We start from the raw sequence: 24,006 nt of genomic DNA on the forward strand, positions 1-24,006 counted from the left end.
GAATCAGAAGGATATCCTAAAGGGTTGGGTTTTGTTGCACTCAAACAAAAATTGAATCAAATAATGACAGAAAGGAATCACAATTATTCATCTTTTAACATATTTTTTTATTAATACTATGATTTTTTTTATTGTTTTTGTCAATTGTTTTTTGAAGATAATATCAAAATATGTGTTAATTACAAGAAACATTGTTGGATTAGGCATCTAAGCCCATAACTATAGTTGGTATATACTTTAATTGATAGTATCACAATTCTTAAGGGTTGCCTTCAAATCTGGCAATTGAATAGGATGGCTTTTAGAGAAGAATGATTTATTAATTTATTACTTGCTTAATAAATTAATTAGAAATAAAAATAAATGGTTTATTAATGTATTATGAAAATAATATATTAATTAGAAATCGTAATGTTTAATTAATATTTAATCAGAAATTAACTTGGAATTAATTTTGGGGTTAAACGAATTAATTAAATGTGCATGGACTTAGTTGAAGCATTGGACAATTCTAGAACCTCCCTAAAGAGGGGGAAACGAAATCTAGAGTGTCTCTAGGGTTTTCTTGGGCTCTAAGGGTGCGTTGGATGCCTTAGGGAGGAAATTAAAGGATTAGGGTTATCTTGGAGATACCGCCTTATTCAATACCTTCCTAACACCTATATAAACCCTTCTTAGGGTTGAATTTCGTCTATGCCTTCTTTCTAAGTACATTGGCTGAAATTTTGATCTATTCCTCTCTCTCTCTCTCTCTCTCTATATATATATATATATATATATATATATATATATATATATATATATATATATATATATAGTATTCCTTGGTTGCTTGAGTTTGTTTGTGAACCATTAGAGACGCGACACTTGTGGTGCTTGCTACCAAAGGTCTTTCAAGCAAGGATTCAAGATTGTTACAATAACAATCTGAAAGGTTTGTTTCATAACTCTTTACTATGTGAATCTTGGTTATACACTATGGATCTAGGGTTTATACTTTGTTGTTCATTATTGTATGTGCAATTAGTTTAAATATAGATCTTTAATTAGGGCTGCATGCACACATAGGATTGTATGTTTTGCTTAAAATCCATCAGTGGTATCAGAGCCTAGGATTGTTTTCTATTGAATATGATGCAATTGGTTGAACTTGACAATTAGATTTTATGACAATTAAAACCATTGAAATTAGGGTTTTCGAAAATTAGGATTTCCTAGCACTAGTTTTCGAAAATTTGCATAAGGGTTTGAACCTTTTCCTTTGGCCTTGTAATTTCGAAAATGTAGGGTTTCCTAACCCTATGGATTTTTGAATATATGGCAAATATTGAAATCCTTGCCTTCCTCCCCAAGATTTGCCAAATTATGGAAGTTAGGGTTTTGGTGGGATTTCTTATTTTTGATAATTATCTCCTTATTTGATTAACTAGATAATTGAAAGATTTGTTTAATCCATTCCATATTTCCGAAAATTGCTAAATATGGTGGAATTTCTTATTTTTAACAATTATTTCCTTATTTGATTAATTAAGATATTTGCAAGATTTAATTGATCCCTCCCATATTTTGGAAAAATAATTAGGGGGAGGATTAGGTTAAATTAGGTTGATTAATTTAATGGATACTCCTAAAATTGATTTAATAAATTAATTAAATGTTTAATTAATAAATAGTTATTAAATCATTTCGTTTCATTTTAATTTTAAATTTAAATTGTTTTTATTTTAGAAATTTAGTAATTAAACCTAATATTTTGAAATGTTTTAAATACACCTTATACTATATGTAAAATTAAATATTTATTATTTATTATATGTATAAGATAAGTCGGTCAAACCGCTAGTAAGTCTCATTCACGAAGCCGATTCTATAAGGGGGTATAAGAAAACTGCCTATAAAATGGTAGTTGAATGGGTGTCCACTCTCATCCACCGCTTCCCTTATTAGTGGAGCGTCATTAGCCGAACGGGTTTGATAGGAAAAATAATTCCCATTAATAAGTATACTTGAATTAGTGAAGTAACTAAATGTTTTATAAAATTCCGAATCTTAGTTACCTTAGTAAAAATGTGAATTTGATGCAAATGCATGAAATTGCACATTGCACTTTATATAAGTCGTTAGTGGAGCGTGTGTGGTTAACCGACACACTAATATGGACTAATAAAAGGTGGAAATGGGTGTCTCGTAAATTATCATTGGTTAATGGAGCATGTATGGCTAACTGGCACATTGATTAGATGATAAATGATATCGAGAGTACCAAGCTAATGTGCATGGTTATTCACATCTCGTTTGTGATCATCGGCATCCCAGTCACAAAAGTGAGAGCATAATCGAGATTAAACATATCATTGAATAGTTCAATGAATCTCAAAGATCTAGGAGTTTCATGAGATTGAAATTGGTAAATGTTTTACCTACCTAAAATAGATTTGAATTTTATTACAACATCCCTCTTCAAAGTTCGAATAAAAAATATAGATCCTAAACTTAATTTAAGTTTATGGGTTAATAATTAAGGGTTAAAATCAACTAACTTGAATTCTTTTTTCTCCTATTGTGGATGTCAAGTTCGGACAACACTGGTCTTCCTCGTTTTTGTAATATCCCAAAAAATATTGACATAAAATTTCATTTTAAATATAGAAGTAGTATCATCCTTTAGTTGTTTCAAAACGATACATTACAATCAGAGTATAAATCCTAGAACAAGGCTAAATGCAGATCATAAAGTGTGTGCTCTACAATCATCTCGAGCTCTTCCATTTTGAGAACTGAAGTACCTGAAACATGAACTGAAAACCGTAAGCACAAAGCTTAGTGAGTTCCCCAAGATATCTCATACCATACATACATAAAACACATACTGGTCCCCGCCCTCCATCGGGCCTCGCCCGCTCTCGAGTCCCACTCGGCCTCGGGCCCCGCCCGACATCGAACCTTGCTCAGCATCGAGCCCCGCTCGGATTATAGATCTGTCAATCACCAGGCCTCGCCTGACATTAGGCCCTCCCTGATACACACATAATCATATAATCATATAAATATATAGACGTAACCTTACTAACACATGCAATAATTACAAAGACTATAGCATACCATACAGTCAGCGAGCCCCACCCGACATCGGGCCTTGCCTAGTAAACATAGAAACAAGTACTTATAACTAACATTCAATATACTCATCAGGCCCCACCTGGCATCAGGCCCTGCCCCAGTAATCATGCCATCATACAATACATGCACAAGTCGCACAAACATATAGCATCCTAACATCTAAACCATAGGCCAGCATTGGTGCCTTCAACCCACTAAACCTACTAAGGAAACGCACATCGCACTGCCAAATCACACAGACGATCTCTGGCTGCTAGCTGATAGATTCCCCGAACTGTCAAAAATCAAAATGACACCCAATTACCAATTGGGTTCCAAACCATGACCATAAATCTATAATCGGGGTAAAAGACCTGTTGGGATTAAAACCCTAATTGAGATTTGATGAACAAGATGCGAAAAATAAGAACAAACACAAATATGAAGATTATGTCGAATGATCACTCGATTTATTCAAATATGAGGAATAAATTACACTTAAGAAATAAGAATCTAACTCTACAAGAAACCTCACAACATGGAGGCTACATTTTGCCTCACTCTCTTAACCCTAATTATGAATAATACATGACTATTTATAGGGAAAAGACAAGTCTTGGGCTTTTAACCTATAATTCATCAAAGGGGCCCATTGCCATCATCCATGCAGTGCTTTGAAACCCTACAATGTCCCCCTCAAAGTATGGAATGGATGACAATGCTTTAACTTCCAAAACAAGCATCTAGCAAATAAAAAGATCTGCAACGAGGAATATATGAAGCAATCCACGAATCTTGATTCTTCAATAGTCTTCAAACACGGGCTCTAGGATATATAAATCAGGCACTGAAGTAATGTCTTTAAACTTCATTTTCGAATGTAATCCCAAAGAATCTTCATGAAAACCAAACCCGCCATAAAAACCCATTTCAGAACAAAGAAACCGAATCACTTCTTGTCTTTGAAGAGCTCCCCCTCCAAGTCACAATGATCTTCAAATAAGCTAATGATATAAGCCATCAAAAAAATATCATGTAAAAACCCAAACTTTATGATTCGTAACGCCACTTGATCGAGAAAATACAAGAAGTCGGAGATATAACAAGTCCTTAGCAGAGCTTGATAAAGAACTTCCACTGTAAAGGATACTTCTCTGTAAAAGTTTTAGTAGAGCTCGATGAAGAACTTCCATTGTAAAAGCTACCTTCATAATTCTACCATAAGCTTTATAAAAAATCTTCAACTTTGAAAAGTCACAAATCCCATTTCGAATGGCCATACCAAATTCTCCCCCGATTTATAATCAAAAACATGATTATAAAGTCTTCAAATGGTCATGAGAATGATCTTGAATGGATAAAAATTTACTAAGCTCCCCAGCGACAAAAAGATATACAAAATGAAGTATAAAATCCGAAAAAATCGTGAAAATTTGATGTTATCACGAAAAACGACTTTCCGAACCGCCAAGACTTGATGGAATCTTTATTTTGCTGTTCATGAAAAAAGATGAGCGTTGAAAAATCCAAAACTGTTCACCAGCCCTTAAAATTGTAAACTTTCTCGAAAATGGGCTGAAATTATCACTTTCCAGAACCTCAGGGGCTGAAATCGTAATCATGCACCAATAAACCCCTTTATTTGCACCAAAATCTGGAATTGGTCCAAAATCGCCAAAGCATGAAAAGTGTAGGGACCAGATCGTCAAGTTCTTGAAGTTGCAGGGACCAAGTGTGAAACTTTGAGTTATCTTCATCATTTGAAACCTGATAAAAGGATGCGACTGGAATGGTGATTTTAAACGAATGGTCACAGACGAACCTACAAATATGACTCTAATTAGTTTCATCTACTTTCGTTCCGAGCACAAGCGATTGAATCTAACTTCGTTCCAAGATCGTTAATTATACACCCGAAGCGAACCCAACCGAGCGTTCGGTTCCATACGTTTCCATTTGAGACATTCGCTTCCAGGTCCGTTCCAAGCTTCATCAGGCGAATCACCTTTCGCTTTCGGTCCTTCTTTCTTCCAAGTGCTTTCGTTCCAAGAGCAACCAACCGAACTTAAGTTTGTTCCAGGTACATCATGATGCGAACAAGGAGCGAAACCTTAGCCGAGCCGAACCACAAGTTCGCTTTCGGTCCTCCCCTTTTTCGTTCCAATTACTTTCGTTCCAAGGGCTGACAAACGAACCCAATCATAGGTTCGCTTCCGATTGCAGATAAGGATTTCACACCGATCTTGACTTTTTTGTTGACCAATGTTCGTCCCAATTGAGATTGATTCGTTTGCAGTTCATGAAACACCCATATCACAGTCAATTTCGTTCGTTTTTCGTTTCTAGCACAAACACGCGAACACTAAATCATTCCAGGTTCGTTCGTGGTTCACCTCCAATAGTCAATTTTGACTTTTTGCCTTGACTGGTGTTCTTCCAATTGAGTTCCAATTCCAATTTCATTCGTTCCCAGTGAGATTCGATTTCAATCGTTCGCAGGTGAGATTTTCAAACCAATTTTGACTTTCATTCGTTCGTCCTGATTGTATCAAGCCCCTATCAATATACCTACTTGGCAATGCGAACAGGGCATCAAGACAGTTCTGAATGTAATCCAATTTCAAATCAGCCTTTCGTTCCAGTTAGCAATCAGTCTTGAAATAGAACTTGATTCCGAAATACAAACTCAAGGCTATCGATATTCTCCAATAACCATTGATTTTGATTCATAATATGATTGCAAAAGATCCTACCCGTTCATACGGACCCCAATAAACACAAAGTTGATTTTCTCAAATAGATTTCAAGATCAAACAAGCTATTTTCAATCAAATCCAACACCATGTTCCTCTGTTCTTCACCGGTTCTCAAAACAAAATTGTTATAATCGATTCATCATACTTAACATTGTTATAAAAACTCGAGAACAAAATCGATTAGGTCAAACACAATCGATTTGAAGACCAAAAATCAAGAGCAAGACCAAAATCAAATAGAAATCAAGAATTGTAAGATACACCAGAACATAAGAGTGTTCAATCGCCATGAAGATAATAAAAAAAAAACTTTTTGGTTTGCGAGATTCTGTGACTTCAATCGGCAATATAGGAGCAATGAACAACAGTGAATGAAATATGTGGGCTATTTGAGTGAAACAAATGAATAGTAAACAACGATGATGGGCTTGTGACTAATACGTAATCGGATGAACACAGAAAAAAAAATTGGGCTAAATCGATCGAATAGATCCAGATTAACAGTAGATGAACAATGAAAAACATAAATCTCCATGAACAGTAGATCGAACAAAAATCTTGATTCCATGCAGCCAAAACACCAAAAATCTTCAAAATCTTGTGTAGAAAATCATCAAATCAAGAACCGATACTTCAAAAATCAATAGATCTTCAAAGACTCACTCTGATACCACTTGTTGGGATTAAAACCCTAATTGAGATTTGATGAACAAGATGCGGGAAATAAGAACAAACACAAATATGATATTATGTCGAATGATCACTCGATTTATTCAAATATGAGGAATAAATTACAATTAATAAATAAGAATCTAACTCTACAAGAAACCTCACAACGTGGCGGCTACATTTTGCCTCACTCTCTTAACCCTAATTATGAATAATACATGACTATTTATAGGGAAAAGACAAGTCTTGGGCTTTTAACCTAGAATTCATCAAAGGGGCCCATTGCCATCATCCATGGAGTGCTTTGAAACCCTACAAGACCATTTTACCCCTAACCTAGTTTAATCCAAGACCAAGGCCTAAAATCATAGCCTGAAAAGCCCCAAAAGCCAAATAACCAACTAAGGCCCACTTATGGCCCAATTTTACAAATTGGGCCCAAACTCCCTTACATAGGCCTTAAACTAAAGCCCAACCAAAATTCCTGGTCCAAGACACTCATACTCAGATGGACTGTTAAGAACTTAAACACCCAAGCTCAAAAGGGAACCCAACACGAAGCCCAAAAGGCCAAAACCCTCCTGACTGAGTATGTGGGGCGTACTCAGTTGTATGCTAAGTGTACATGTAATCTGGCTTGCACGTTGCGCGTACAGACTTGTACGCCCAACATACTCCTCCTTTAAGCCATTTTCGACATTAAGCTCTAAATGCTTAAGTCCAGAAGTCTGAACCATAGATCTAGGTCATAAACAACGTCTAGAACCATAAATTCACTGACTTCGTGACTTTGCATGACCCAAACGAACCCAATCTCGATGTATAACCTTCTACTTCCATAACAATGGCCATAACTCATGCATGGATGGTTCTAAGTCTTAAAGATAACAACTTTATGACTAAAGGACCAAAAGAACATCAAGAGTAGCAACTCTAAGCTTCAGAAATGATAACAATCCACAAGATCTCATCTATGGGACCAAAATGGGTCCAAAACTGTAAAACCGTAAATTTTCAAACAAAATTTTTTTCATTTAAAAACCCAATTATCTCATTTCAAAACCACCAATTCCACAAACATCAAGTTATCAAAACACATGTTTCAAAACTATTTATAACACGAATCCGAGATCATCCAAAAACATATCTCCAACTCAAGTGTGTATACAACCAAGTTGGTGCCTTCCCGTGATCCTAAGAGGTACCTGAAACACATAACACGGTAAACATGAAGCTTAGTGAGTTCACCAAAATGCCACACACATCACATTAGCCACTCGAGGCCAACTCAATACGATCCTCCGGTCAATGTTTCTCAGTGGAGACCCTCCAGTCCCACAACTCGGGTGGACCCTTTGATCCTAACTCAACAAGCTCATAATAATAATACTCAACATAAATCACAAAGAAATAATGCATAATATATCAAAATAATTAATATAACACATAAGACTCTCCATTCACACATAGATACCACTCATGGTGAGTATAGCAAGAAGACTCACCTCGTAATCAAGTAAGTAATAATCTCGTACACCGATCTCGAACTAGCCTCCGCCTAACACATAAGATAATAATCTCTAATCAACACTTCAATCACGAATTGAAATAAACTAGGTAAATCTCTTTATCAAACTCATGGAATGGGTAAACGACCATTTTACCCCTCCACGGTCCCCATACTCCCTGCCTTGACCAAACCATAAAGTCAACAAAAGTCAACACTCGAGTCAACTGTCCATGTTGACCCGACTCGCCGATTGCATCTATGTGACTTGCCGAGTCCCCCTTGTCCCTACAGAACCTCGCGAAAACCCAACCCAACTCGTCGAGTTGTCCCGTCAACTCGCCGAGTTACCCATGTCCAGTCTCATCGGGGAAAACCCTAGCCGACTCATCAAGTCAGCTCATTGCCTCGGTGAGTCTCTTCAGTCTGAATTCTCATTCAAACGTTTCAAGGCAGATCTACTACTCCACACTCTAGATTTAGGCTCCCAAGGCTCGAATGTCACGTAAAGCTTTGATCTTTATGGTCATGCATGGCATATTTTGCTCCAAAATGCCAATACAACTCTAACAGGGGTGTTTAAGTACAAATACACTTATATGGTTGCATAAAGCAAGGACCTTTGGACTTTATGGACCTCACAAGGTCCATATCTGAAGTCTAGACCTCCTTTTAGACTCAATGCACTCAATGTCCCAATAAAAGGTGGTAAAAGCCCTAATCTTCCACAATCACGAGATCTAACCCATAAGATGAGAAAGGTGTAGGCATTTTACCTTCCACAGAAGCTCTTGGTCGATATAACAGTTCCTCCTCATTCATTGTTGGATAATCTCCTCTTCTCCTCAAAATATGCACTAGAATACTCAAAGATTAGCACTATAACTCTCTTAGCTCACTACACACGTTTAGGGTTTCACTCAGGGGTGTTGGGCAGCTGGTGAGGCATAAATGAGGACATAAGTTCTCTTAAATAGGCCCTAACCACGGGGATTTAGGGTTTCACCTCACAGCAACTACTCGGCGAGTCAACTCTCTGACTCGTCGAGTCGTTCATTAAGCCCACGTGACCAAATCAGACTCTACTCGACGACTTAGGCTCATAACTCGTCGAGTTATTCATGAAACCCCAAATATATAAATAAATAAAAGAAATACCTGGGAGGCAGGACGTTACAATTCTCCCCCACTAGAATCAGACTTCGCCATCGAAGTCAGGCTTCGGAAACAACTCTGGATACTGCTCGCGTATCTCAGACTCCGGCTCCCAAGTACACTCGGATCCCCTCCGATGTTGCCACTGGACCTGAACCAGGGGCACCTCTTTGTTTCTCAAAACCTTCACCTTTCGATCCAAAATCTCAGTCGGCCTCTCGATATAATTCTGGCTTGCGTCCACCTGAATGTCCTCTAAGGGTACCAATGCCATCTCATCGGCTATACACTTCCTAAATTGAGACACGTGGAAGGTGTTATGAATTTGGCTCAACTCTGGTGGCAGCTCTAACCAGTAGGCCACTCTACCTACTCTAGCGATCACTCTGAAAGGACCAATGTATCGAGGCCCCAACTTGCCCCTTTCCTGAATCGAATAACCCCTTTCCATGGGGATACCTTCAGGAGGACAAAATCTCCAACCTGGAACTGGAGCTCGGATCGTCGCCGATCTGCATAACTCTTTTGGCGACTCTGAGCTGTTAGTAACCTCTGTTTGACCTGTTGAATCTTCACGGTCGTCTTTATCACTACATCAGTGCCACCCATCACTCGTTTCCCTACCTCTCCCCAGCAAATGGGAGTCTGACACCTCCTCCCACATAGAAGCTCAAAGGGAGGCATACCGATACTCGAATGATGGCTGTTGTTGTAAGAAAACTTAGCCAAGGGAAAATAAGTGTCCCGACTTCCCCTAAAGTCCATAACACATGCACATAGCATGTCCTCAAGCGTCTGAATCATCCGCTCGCTCTGATCATATGTCTGCTAATGGTACGTGGTACTGAAATGCATCCGGGTATCCAATTCCTCATGAAATATCTTCCAGAACCTGGAAGTAAAGCGCACATATCGGTTTGACACTATTGAGGTTGGCACTCTATGCCGAGCTACCACCTCTCTCACATAAATCTCGGCCAGTCTCTCTGCGGAAGAGTTCTCACAGATAGCGAGGAAGTGAGATCTCTTCATCAGTCGGTCCACAATCACCCAAATCGCGTCAACCCCACATGAAGTTCTCGACAACTTGGTGATAAACTCCATAGAAATTTGTTCCCACTTCCACTGAGAGATATCTAAAGGCTACAAAGGACCATGTGCACGTTGGTGCTCCGCCTTAACCCGACGATAGGTCAAGCATCTCTCTACAACCATGCCACCTCCCTCTTCATACAAGGCCACCAATAATCTCTCTTCAGGTCCAAATACATCTTAGTGGCCCCTGGGTGGATTGAGAATCTCGATCTATGTGACTCCTCCAACAATACACGACGAGTTCCACCATGGAAAGTCATAAGCCCACGACTGTCTGTCACAAACTCGAAAACCTACCCAATCACACGCTCTCTCTTGCGGTTCTCTGGTCTCACAGCCTCCACCTGAGCCTCCCGGATGGTATCTAAGACTGCAGTCATCACTATCATCCTCATACACATATTCCGGATCCGAGCACTCTCGGCTCTGCGAATCAAGGCATCGGCTACCATATTAGCCTTGCTTGGGTGATATAAGATCTCACAGTCATAGTCCTTCAGTACATCCAACCATCTCCTCTGTCTCGAATTTAGGTTGGGCTGATCCATCAGGTACTTCAGGCTCTTATGGTTTGAGGAAATAATACACCGGACGCCATAAAGATAGTGGCACCAAATGTTGAGGGTGAAAACCACCTCCCCCAACTCCAAATCATGGGTAGGATACCTCCTCTCATGAGGCTTCAGCTGCCTCGATGCAACGCAATAGACCACGAAGTCCTCCACTCCCTCCAAAAGGGCTAACACCGGAGCTTCACACAACCTCTTGCGAAGAGTCTCAAATGATGCCTGCTGATCGGACCCCCAAACAAAAGTAACATCCTTCTGGGTCAATCTGGTGAGAGGAACTCCATTCTTAGAGAAATCCTTGATAAGTCTCCGATAGTAACCGACCAATCCCAGAAAACCCCTGATCTCGGATGGGGATCTCGGCACCTCCCATCACATAACTGCCTCAATCTTGTCCAGATCGACCAATATCCCATTCTAATTAACGAGGTTTCCCAAGAACTGGACCTCTCGTAACCAGAAATCACACTTGGAGAGTTTGGCATAAATCCTCTCCGACCTCAAAACCCCAAGAACCTCTCGGAGATGCTCCTCATGTTGCTCTCTGGACCTCGAATACACCAAGATGTCATCGATGAACATGATCACCGACCGATCCAACATAAGCCTACACCCTCGGTTCATGAGATCCATCAAAAATGCTGGTGCGTTGGTGAGCCCGAAAGGCATCACCATAAACACGTAATGCCCATAATGAATTCTAAAGGCCGTCTTATGAATATCCTCCTCGTATACTCTCATCTGGTGATATTCAGATCTCAAATAAATCTTGGAAAACCAAGATGCCCCCTGCAAATGATTGAATAAATCATCGATCCTCAGAAGTGGATAACGGTTCTTGACCATCAGGTTATTCAACTCCTGGTAATCTATACACATCCGGTGTGAACCATCCTTTTTCTTAAGAAAAATGATCGGCGCTCCCCAGGGCGAGTTACTCGGTCTGATAAATCCCTTCCCCAGCAACTCAGAGCTGTGAGGATAATTCATGCATCACTGGTGGCGCAAGGCGATAAGGTGCCTTGGCAATATGTGCCGCGCCTGGAACTAAATTAATCCGGAACTCCACGAGCCTCTTGGGAGGCACACCTGGTAACTCCTTGGGGAATACATTCGTAACTCGCACACTATCGAGACCATAGACATAGAAGTCGGCCTCTCTGAAACAACCCACATATCCATCACGTACGCTAAGCAACCCATACAAACCTGTTGTAAACTCTGCCTCGCCCTGGCGCAGAGCAGAAGGCTGACCCAGATCTGGTACCTTCGCCATACACTGTAAGCACTCCCCCACTAGGGTCTCGTATAATCACCAAATGATGCTCGCAGGTGATCACTACGCTAAAACGGGTCAACCAATCCATGCCCACTATGACACATACATCACCCATCGCAATCGGTACCAGATCAATCGGAAACTCGACACCAAAAATCTCCAGCACACATCCTCGAAATAGATCAATAGCAAACACTGCATGCTCGTCAGCTATAGAAACCCTCAGAGTTCGACTCAACGCCTGACGTTGGATATTGATGTGACGACTAAAGGCTAACGACACAAAGTATTGACTCGCACCCGAGTCAAATAGCACCAAAGCAGGTACAAAACTCACAAGAAATCTACCTAAATACAGCACATAATAAGCATAATAAATCTAAAAAAAATAAATAAGGAAATACGTACCAGCCACGACATCAGGTGTTGTGCGGACCTCCTCTGCTGTCAGCTGAAAAGCTCTCCCACGAGCCCTCGGCCCTCACCGTCCGACTATCAGTAGCATGCAAAGCAGCAGGTGCAAATCCTTGAAGAAGCTTGGGGCACTCGGCCTTCTGATGGCCAGTCTGGTTGCAGTGGCAACAAACTGCAAACCCCTTGGGGAAATCCTTCGCCATATGCCCCTCTTTGCCGCATTTTGTAGCAAATCCCCGCTCAGCACGACCCCTCGTGGCTCTTGCCGCACTTTCCACAAGTGCGACTCTTCTGGCCCCCAGTCCTCGTATCAGCAGGCTTAGCCCGCTTCGCTGCCGGTTGCAACTGCGCCGGCCTCCGGTCTCTCCCCTGAGACTCCGCCTCCAACCTGGCCTGAGTCTCCAGCTCAATCTCCCTCCCCCCTGGCATTTTCCTGAAGCTTAACAAATATCCGATAAGACGAGTTCGGCACGAGCTCTCGAATATCCCTCCTCAGAAAGCTCAAATACCAGCTCATGCGTGCCTGCTCAGTCGACACATGCTCAAGGCAGAACAATACCCTCTCGTGAAACATCCATGTAATCTCAGTCACCGACTCTGTCTTCTGCTTGAGAGATAGAAACTCCTGGGACAAGCATTCCCACTCCATTGGGGGAACATACTCATCCCAGAACATCAAAGTAAACCTTTCCCAAGTCACTGCAGTACGCTCCACAGGAGTAAAACTGGTTGTCACAAACTTCCACTCAGTCCTTCGCTCCCAAGCGAAGCTGGTTCAACGCGAACCAAACCCTCAAATACTCTGGGCAAGAACATGTGTAAAAAATCCCTCGATATCAGAGACCCACCTCATTGCAGCAATCGGTTCCTATGTCCCATCAAACTCTGGTGGCTAAGTGTTGCTGAACTTCCGATACAGCAACAAGTCACCTCCCTATGGCCTGGCAGCAGCGACAGCTGCATCAGCAGCCGCCTCAGTAATAGCAACATATCACTCATCAAATGTCTCGATCAAGGTGGTCTTAATAGACCTAAACATCTTAGGAATCGCCTCTCGAATGACTGCGGTCACCTCATCATGAGTCTACCTGTGAATCTCATCATCACTAGTCCTACTGCTCTCGGGGTTGTGGCGTGTACCCACCATGATGTCTCTGAAACAGAACACAAAAATCATCAGAGACTCGCTCGAGCATACTCACGCTCGACCACTCATCCCTACTTGTTCCTTAGCATCCTAAGGATTGTTACTTAGGTTGCATACTGATCTGGTGCTTTTAGTAATACGGGCCCAATACTAGATTCCACACCTAACTTGTAGTCACCCCAAGTCCTGATCCTAGGATTCTAATTCACAAGTACTCAATCTCTTACAAATATCAAACTACTCTCTTAGTAGGCTACTCACATGCTCATCTAAGTATCTCTCCTAGAGTAATTCTCAACTCAGAATTCATCACATACTCAGGGCAAATAACAGACAACACTGATCAATAGCATCTCCTAGGCTAATGCATCACAAATCAGGAAACTCCAGCCCTAGAATATGAAATACATAGCCTATTCTCTAGCATGCATTTCTAATATCTCATAACACAAAATAAGTAAGGGTATTTTGGGAAATCACCGTTCGGGCTCTGGCTGATTGTACATACTGATCCAACTCGTTTTCTCTTAAAACTCTTTCTAGTTTTAGAAAAAATCATTTCTTTTGAAATTTTTTCTCAAATCCTCAGTTTGAGGCCAAACACACCTGGAGGTGCATTCGAATCCCTCAAACCAAGGCTCTGATACCAACTTGTAACACCATAAATTTTCAAACAAAATTTTTCATTAAAAAACCCAATTATCTCATTTCAAAACCAAAAAATCCACAAACATCAAGTTATCAAAACACACGTTTCAAAACTATTTATAATACGAATCCAGGATCCTCCAAAAACATATCTCCAACACAAGTGTGTGTACAATCAAGTCGGTCCCTTCCCGTGATCCTGAGAGGTACCTAAAACACATAACACATAACAAGGTAAGCATGGAGCGTAGTGAGTTCCCCAAAATACCACACACATCACATTAGCCACTCGAGGGTAACTCAATACGACCCTCCGGTAAATGTGTCTCAGTGGAGACCCTCCGGTCACACAACTCAGGTGGACCTTCCGGTCCTAACTCAACAAGCTCATAATAATAATACTCAACATAAATCACAAATACATAATGTAGGATATATCAAAATACTCAATATAACACATAAGACCCTTCGGTGAAACATAGATACCACTCATGGTGTGTATAGTGAGAAGGCTCACCTCGTAATCAAGTAAGTTATAATCTCGTACACAGATCTCGGACTAGCCTTCGCTTAACACATAAGATAATAATCTCTAATCAACACTTAAATCACGACTCAAAATAAACTACGTAAATCTCTCTCTCAAACTCATGGAATGGGTAAAAGACCATTTTACCCCTCCACGGTCCCCATACTCCCTGCCTTAACCAAACCCTAAAGTCAACAAAACTCAACACTCAAGTCAACTGTCCATGTTGACCCGACTCGCCGAGTGCATCTATGTGACTCGCCGAGTCCCCCTTGTTCCTTCAGAAACTCATGAACACCTAACTCAACTCGTCGAGTTGTCCTGTTAACTCGTCGAGTTACCCATGTCCAGTCTCATCGGGGAAAACCCTAGCGGACTCGTCGAGTCAGCTCGTTAACTCGGCGAGTCCCTTCAGTCTGAATTCTCATTTATACGTTTCAAGGAAAATCTACTACTCCACACTCTAGATCTAGGCTCCCAAGGCTCAAATGTCACGTAAAGCTTCGATCTTTACGTTCATGCATGGCATATTTTGCTCCAAAATGCCAATACAACTCTAACAAGGGTGTTTAAGCACAAATACTCTTATATGGCTGCATAAAGCTAGGACCTTTGGACTCTGTTGACCTCACAAGGTCCAGATGTGAAGTTTAGACCTCCTGTTAGACTCAATGCACTCAATGTCCCAATAAAAGGTGGTAAAAGCCCTAATCTTCCATAATCACGAGATCTAACCCATAAGATGAGAAAGGTGTATGTTTTTTAACTTCCACAGAAGCTCTAGGTCGATATAGCACTATATCCAACAGTTCCTCCTCATTCCTTGCTGGATAATCTCCTCTTCTCCATAGAAGATGCACTAGAATACTCAAAGATTAGCTCTATAAATCTCTTAGCTCACTACACATATTTAGGGTGTCAATGAGGAGTGTTGCGCAGCTGGTGAGGCATAAATAAGGACATAAGTTCTCTTAAATAGGCCCCAACCCTGGGGATTTAGAGTTTCACTTCACAACGACTACTCGACGAGTCAACTCTCTGACTCGTCGAGTCGTTCATTAAGCCCGCGTGACCAATTCAGACTCTACTCGATGGGTTAGGCTCATAACTCGTCGAGTCATTCATGAAACCCCAAATTAATAAATAAAAGAAATACCTGGGAGTCGGGACGTTACAATTCTCCCCCATTAGATTCAGACTTCTCCCTCAAAGTTAGACTCTGGAAACAACTCTGGATACTGCTCGCGCATCTTGGACTCCAGCTCCAAAGTACACTCGGATCCCCTCTGATGTTGCCACTGGACCTGAACCAGGGACACCTCTTTGTTTCTCAAAACCTTTACCTTTCGATCCAAAATCGCAATTGGCCTCTCAATATTATTCAGGGTCACATCCACCTGAATCTCCTCTAAGGGTACCACTGTCGTCTCTTCGGCTACACACTTCCTCAATAGAGACACGTGGAAGGTGTTATGAATTTGGCTCAACTCTGCTGGTAGTTCTAACCGGTAGGCCACTCTACCTACTCTGTAGATCACTCTGAAAGGACCAATGTATCGGGGGCCCAATTTTCCCCGTTTCCTAAATCAGATCACCACTTTCCATTAGGATACCTTCAGGAGGACAAAATCTCCAACCTGGAACTGTAGCTCGGATCTTCGCCGATCTGCATAACTCTTTTGGCGACTTTGGGCGGTCAGTAACCTCTGCCTGACCTGTTGATTCTACTCGGTTGTCTTTGGCACTATCTCAGTGCCACCCATCACTCGCTGCCCTACCTCTCCCTAGCAAATGGGAGTCTGACACCTCCTCCCATATAAAAGATCAAAGAAAGGCATACCAATACTCGAATAATGGCTGTTGTTGTAAGAAAACTCAGCCAAGGGAAAATAAGTGTCCCAACTTCCCTCGAAGTCCATATCACATGCATGTAGCATGTCGTCAAGCGTATGAATCGTCTGCTTGCTCAGCCCATCTATCTGTAGTTGGTATGCGATACTAAAGTGCAACCGGGTACCCAATTCCTCATGAAACTTCTTCCAGAACCTGGAAGTAAAGAGCACATCTCAATCTGACACTTTCGAGGTTGGCACACTATGCCGAGCTACCACCTCTCTTACATCAATCTTGGTGAGTCTCTCTACGGAAGAGCTTTCACTAATAGCGAGGAAGTGAGCACTCTTCGTCAGCCGGTCCACAATCACCCAAATCACGTCAACCCCACGTGCAGTTCTCGACAACTTAGTGATAAAGTCCATAGAAATCTGTTCCCACTTCCACTGAGGGATCTCTAAAGGTTGCAAAGGACCGTGTGAACACTGGTGCTCCGCCTTAACCTGATGACAGGTTAAGCACCTCTCTACAACCCATGCCACGTCCCTCTTTATACAGGGCCATCAATAATCTCTCTTCAGGTCCAAATACATCTTAGTGGCCCCTAGGTGGATCGAGAATCTCGATCTATGTGCCTCCTCCAACAATACACGGCGAGTTCCACCTGTATAGGGCACCCAAATCCGCCCATGGAAAGTCATAAGCCCACGATTGTCCGTCACAAACTTGGAAACCTACCCAATCATACATAACATCAGCACCTACCCCCAAATCGACCCCCACCTTTCATAACGGGTCCTACCTAACATAAAATTGGGTCCCGCCCAACATATTAATGGACCCAACCTAGCATACAAATGGCCCTAGAAAAGCGTACATTGCAAGAGTTACAAAGATAGCTAGCATCCAACTTAGCCAAATCAGTCTCGATACAAGCTACTGTCACGTCGTAACATAGCCACTCCAAAACAAACAAGAAATCCCCATTCGTCACGTCGTGACGAGGTAGCTATCTCGTCGTGTAGACATGATTTCTCATCTAAATGGATTCAATTTTCAGTCCATTAACCCATCCATCAAATCCTTCTAGAAGGGTTCCTAACATCTAAAAAAGCTAACGATCGATGCTTTTCATCTATGCATGTCAATTTTGACATTAAAGCTCAAACAAGGTCAAAAATGGATAAGCATCAACAAGGATCTCATGCATGTTTTTAATACACTAGTAAATTTTAGATCTAAATGATATGATATACAAGGGACCTCAAGGATCCATAAAGTTGTCAACTATATGGAATCTTACCATTTCAACGTGCACAAACTTAAAGATAAAGGGAAAAAAGCTTAGATCTAGCAACCTAGAGTAATAAATTTTGGGTCTTGAACACTTACAAATGTCCAGAGATGCCCGAATGAAGTCCAAAATCTTGCCAAGATGCAAACAACACTCCTAAAGCCTTTTTCTTCCTCCAAATGAAACCAAAAGCACCAAGATTACCTCAAAATTTAAGGAGATTGATTAGGGCTTCTTTAAGGGGCTTAGGAGGTGATGGAGGATGAGCATGAAGGAAACCCTAGCCCCTCACTTCGTTTCAATAGGGTCCAATTCTAAAAATTAGGGTTTTCCCCTGATCAGGTGTCATATCGTGACCATCATAATGTCATGTCGTGACACTTAAATGAGACTCCCGTCTCTCGCAGTGATGTCACGACGTGGTGATGCTTCCCTCATGTCGTGACCCACCCATCACTCATATTTTACTTAAAGTTTCATACCTCGTGGATTCAGATGTTACATAATATCCGTTCTTGACTATTTTTATATCAACAGATAGATATTGACGAGATCTTTAACTCTCATTTAGATTGTTTTTCCTAACAATCAATCGTTCTTAATTTCAGTTTCTAAGTCACACACTGTTATACTTAAATTTTAAAAAAATGATAACTTCCTTCGATGAATTCAGATTTGGTTGTTATATAAATGCACACTCTCGGTTTTACGATTTCTGCTACTTACATTTGGATAGTTTATCCTAAATAATCTTCTATCAAAAACATTCGCTTATTGTCGTGATGAATAATTATCCTACTATTCTTTAATCATCTAGCCCTATCTTATGGGCATTACATCAAAACAACTATAAATTTTATAAGTTTACTCCTTCTACTGATTTAAACAACTTATAATATATTTTTATATTTGTACCATTTCTATAAAAATAAGCATTCATTTTAGACTTCATAGAAAGATTAAAAATGCATACCATCTTTTTATATTGTAATATTTGTAACACACGGATCTTGGTACGTTTCACTTTTGCCCTTCATCAATTAAAAAGTTGTAAATTAGCACTTGGAGTAGTACGCGGGGAATACCACTTGGTACGCTTAACGTACTAGCTGAGAAGCCGGTATGCGGGGCGTACCACCTGGTATGCTTGGTGTACTAATGCAAGATGGATTGGTACTCCGAGCGTGGATGGGGGGCGTACGCTCATGTACGTTGGGCGTACGTGTTGTTTCTAGAAACCCTACTTTGGGGTGTTGCACCCTATATAAACATCTTAAACCTTAGGGTTGGCCTCACTAGTTGTCCCTAAACCTCTAGAAAACCTTAAATCGTCCCTTAGCCTCCATTATTGTATTTTTGAGCTTTTGAAGAGAAATTGGTGTAGTTTTGCTCATTCTTGAAGAAACTAGAAGAAAGTGGAAGTTCATAGCTTGGCGGGGAAACTTAAGATCCAGGATCATTCATCCCTTTGCAAGCTTCTAAAGGTATCAAGTTCAAATCTTGACTTGTTAATGCTTAGATATCTTTTTGGGTTGATTTGTCACACTTTTGGTCCCTTTTTGAGTTGATTGATGGATTGGGACGTTTGAAGGGATCATTTCTCTGGGTCTGACCTTTCTAGAGGCTTCCTAAGCATAAAGGTGCTGACTTTATGGGGTATTAGTTCTCATGCATGGACTAAGACACTTATTAATTTATTTGTAAGATTAAGCGCTTCATTTAGCCATGCATGAACATAAATTTAGCAACTTTATGTGTTATTCCAGCTTAAGGGAGTCAGATCTATGTTTTGGAGGTTTATCTTAATATATTGAGGGCTTAATGTGAAGAGTGACTAAACAAGAAGAGTACGATGGGCATACCAGCCATACACAAAGTGTACAAGCCTCAATGCGAGTACGCCCCACATACTCAATTTGTTGGGATTAGCGGTTTTGGGCTTCAAGTTTGGGCCATCTTTTGGGCCTAGATGCTTGGGCCCTAATTAGGCTATCTGAGTATATATGCTTTGGACTAAGTGAAAGGATGGGCCTTATGATAAGGCCCAAGTAGGAGTTTGGGCCCAATTTGGAAAATTAGGCCAAATATGGGCCTTGAGTGAATACTTGGTTTTGGGCCTTTTTGATTAGAGGTTTGGGCATGGGCCTTCGCCCAAACTAGGAAAAGGGTAGAGTGGCCTTTTACCCTAACTTTTGGAATTATAATTAAGGATTGGAATCTAGTTATTAATTGGATGATTATTTTGTTTGTGATAGCACGGGGATTTTAGTGGGCAACAGCCGGAGACTTTCAGTGTGATTCAACAGTGTGAGGTGAGTTTTCCTCGCTGTACTTACGGGTCGAGATCACCAAGGTGGACCCTTTTGATTAGATATCCTGTTAAGTGATAGTATGTTATCATGTTGTAGGGATCTGTTAGATCGGTATCTTGGTATATAGGATGATGACATGCTTAGTGATCTATAGATCTGTTTGAATGGTTGTAGACTGTTATATGATTATCTGTAATATGTGCACGTGTTTGGTCGGTGCCTGAGGCTTCACTGCTTTGTGCGTAAGCCAACAGGCTGAGGCATACCAACCCGATGGATGAATGGGCCCGAGGGTATTCCATATCGAGGATGATTGGACCCATAGTATGTTGCATTCCAACCTGATGGTTGATTGGACCCATAGTATCTTGGCATTCCAACCCAATGGGTGAATGGAATTGATATTTATTTATTATTACATTTAAATACAATATGAAATTTAATAAAATAGAAAAAAAACCCCATAAAATAACATGTGGAAAAAATTTAAAATAAAATAACGAAAAGATAACATGCGACAAAATCAATAAGAATATAACATATGACAAAAAAATATCTTTATTTATTAGAATAAGAAGATTAAAAACAATGTGATGTTTAAGGTAGGTGAGGAAATTAAAATGGAATTTTATATGTACCTTCGAGATTAGTTTGTGTACCTTTGTGAGTGGAATTATATATATATATATATATATATATATATATATATATATATATATATATATATATATATATATATATATATATATAGCTTCCGTTGAGATTCAAAATAAAATAGAGATATTGAGATTCAACTTCAGCCATATATTTCACATCTGCCGCTCTAGCCCTCCACTGTACCGACACTACGAATCTTTTATAATCATAAATGATTATATAGCACCACATGTTCCTTTCTCCTCCGCTACTGTAACACTCAGTTTCAGATTTGCTCCATTATCTGGGGATGTGGCGTAGTCATCAGTTTTTATGAGGCTTAGGGATTCGAGAAAGGAAGGAGTTAGCCCATTTCGGATGTAGTTGCCATGGTATAAGTGATCCAAGTATTCGAGTGTGTCTTCGGAGCCAAGGGTATGATTGTAATTGGGTATCTTGGTACTTTATAGATTTTGGGTTTTGTTTGGGAGGTTTTAAGGCTTGTTTGTGTTGTTGGGAGTGTAGGGCTTCTCACCACCTTTTCGTAGATATAAGGTTCGTTGGAAACGGACCTAGGACGAGGGAGTTATGGTATTTTGAAGTTATTAGCAGTTTTGGTTCCTAATGGAAATATTTGGCAAGGCAGTCCCATGCATGCAAGGATGCATGTACATGAGTACGCCTGGCATAAGTTGGGGTACACTCAATGTAGTGCTGGATAAGTGAAACGCGAGACTTAGAGTAGTACGCCCATCATACAAAAATTATGCCCAATGTAGTGTGCTGAGCTACAAAACCCTAATTTTTAGGTTGGCTTACTATTTAAGCTCTTTAAGTTCATGGTGTGAGCCTCTCTTTCATCCTCCAGTGTCTTAAACCCTAAATCTAGAGCTATAGTTGCATCCAAGAGTTTTATGAGCCTTGTAAGTGCATTTTTGGTGGATTATAGTGCATTTCAAGAAGTGGAAGCTTGGTACAAGGTGGTGGTTCAAGGAAAGGCTTGTGGATCTGGACTCCTTGCTGCATTTTTAGCTCATTGAAGGTAAAAAGTTCTTGTCTTGACCATTAGAAGTTGATATATATATATATATATATATATATATATATATATATATATATATAATGTGGGGTTTTGGTCACATTTTGACCTCTTAAGTGAGATCTAGTGGTTGGACACAACTTCAGAAGGTTTGAGTTGCCACTCTTGGCAGATTTAAGGTTATAAGTTTATAAAAATACTTGCTTGATGCTTAGATGAGGTCTATGCATGTTCTTGTTGGGTTTTATTGGGTTAAGTTGGTCATTGGGTCCCTTTTGAGTCATGCAAATGCATAAAGGTGTCGACTTTATGCATTAAGAGATTTATTTTGAGGTTCCTTGAAGTTTGAGTGCAAAGTGCTTAATTGGTTAAGTCACAAATCGAGTTTGAAGGATCTACGGTTACGCCTCGCGTAACTAGAGGTACACCCGACATACCTCATTTTGGTTGTGATCCAGGTTCCGTTGAGTGCGCCCAACGTAAGCTGAGCGTACATCTCGTGTTCGTGGTCCTTTGGGCATTTGGGCTTACTTCATGTTTGGGCTTCGGAAATGGGCTGGGTTTTGTGTGTTTTCTGTTAAGAGGAAATTAAGAGTCTTGGACTCTTTTTTGGGTATGTCTAGTTGGGCCAAGATTTTGTATTAGACCTTGGTGGGCCCAATGGTTTTGGGATTTGTTGGGTATATGTGTTGTGTCATAGTGATTATCTATTTAGTCCATTTTGTAACCGGGTTGCGCCTGTCCACCCGTTATTTATTATTAGGGTTATAGTATTTATGGTGCATGCATGCACCATATTTTGTATCTTTTGAAATAGTCTTGTAACCCTACATACCTCTACAGTAGCAATTCTTCATCTAGTTCTTCTGAGGTTGTGGCTTATAATCATTAAGCACATTTTGATCTATTTTCCGTGTTCATATTCTTTACTTGTTTGAATCTATTCGATCTAACTAGGATTCAATCCTAACAATTGGTATCAGAGCAGGAGACTGTGTAATATATACGTATCTTTTCAGTTGAAATAAGCTTTTAGGGTTTCCGCTATTATTGGATTTTTTTCAACTGTCATCATTGTTTGTACAACTGTTGTCGCTGATCTTGATCTTAATATTACCCTAATCTTGTTTACACATATGGTTCATACAGGTTTTGTTCAATATACAAACATGCATTCAGAAGATTCTCACGTTAACTTGATAAATCTCTCAAGCGACATTGGATCTACAACTAGGATTCCTATCTTATTCCCTGTTGAATATGAAGTGTGGGTGTTGCATTTTGAAGACTACGTCCTCGACCTAGAAGACAATGGCTATCTGATCTGGGATGCCATCATAATTGGGACGTTTGTTTATACTGGAACTAGTAGATTAATTAAAACTCAGGCTGACTATAACAAGCTTCTTCTTGAAGTGAAGGATGTTCCACAAGATGAGAAGGAAATTTAGAGTAGCAACGTCAAGGAAATGAGGATTATTAGGTTTTCCCTACCACCAGACACCTTTCGTTTGGTTAGTTCATATGATACAACAAAAGGTATATGGGATAGGCTTAAGGAACTGTACTCTACTGACGTTGATCTAGAGCATTCGACTCAAACTTTAGCGTTGTTAGAGTTTGGAGCTTTTGTGCAAAATCTTGAAGAAAGTTTAGATCAGAACTTCAATCGCTATAATCATCTTCTCAGCAGGATGATGAAACATAAGATTGGACGTGAGCTTATTGAGCGAAAAGTCACGTTCATGAATGGTCTAAGGTCTGAATGGAAGGCTGTTGTTTCTACGGTTAAATCACATGAGCACTTTAAGAACAATACATTGGATAAGCTTTTTGGTATCCTAAGTGTTGGGTTGAAGATTCGTTTGAAGATTGCGTCTTTGGGCTCGGCTGTTAGTCCATTTATTTTGTGCTCCGGTTTTGGGCCTGTCCAACCGTGAGCTTGTAAGGTTACTATATAAGAATATGCTTGCATGCATATTAGGTTAAGGATTTTAGAGATTATTACGATAGTATCACAGATTT

The sequence above is a fragment of the Lactuca serriola genome, chromosome 6 (assembly GCF_051521515.1).
Source record: "Lactuca serriola cultivar US96UC23 chromosome 6, Lser_US96UC23_V15, whole genome shotgun sequence".
NCBI lineage: Eukaryota > Viridiplantae > Streptophyta > Magnoliopsida > Asterales > Asteraceae > Lactuca > Lactuca serriola.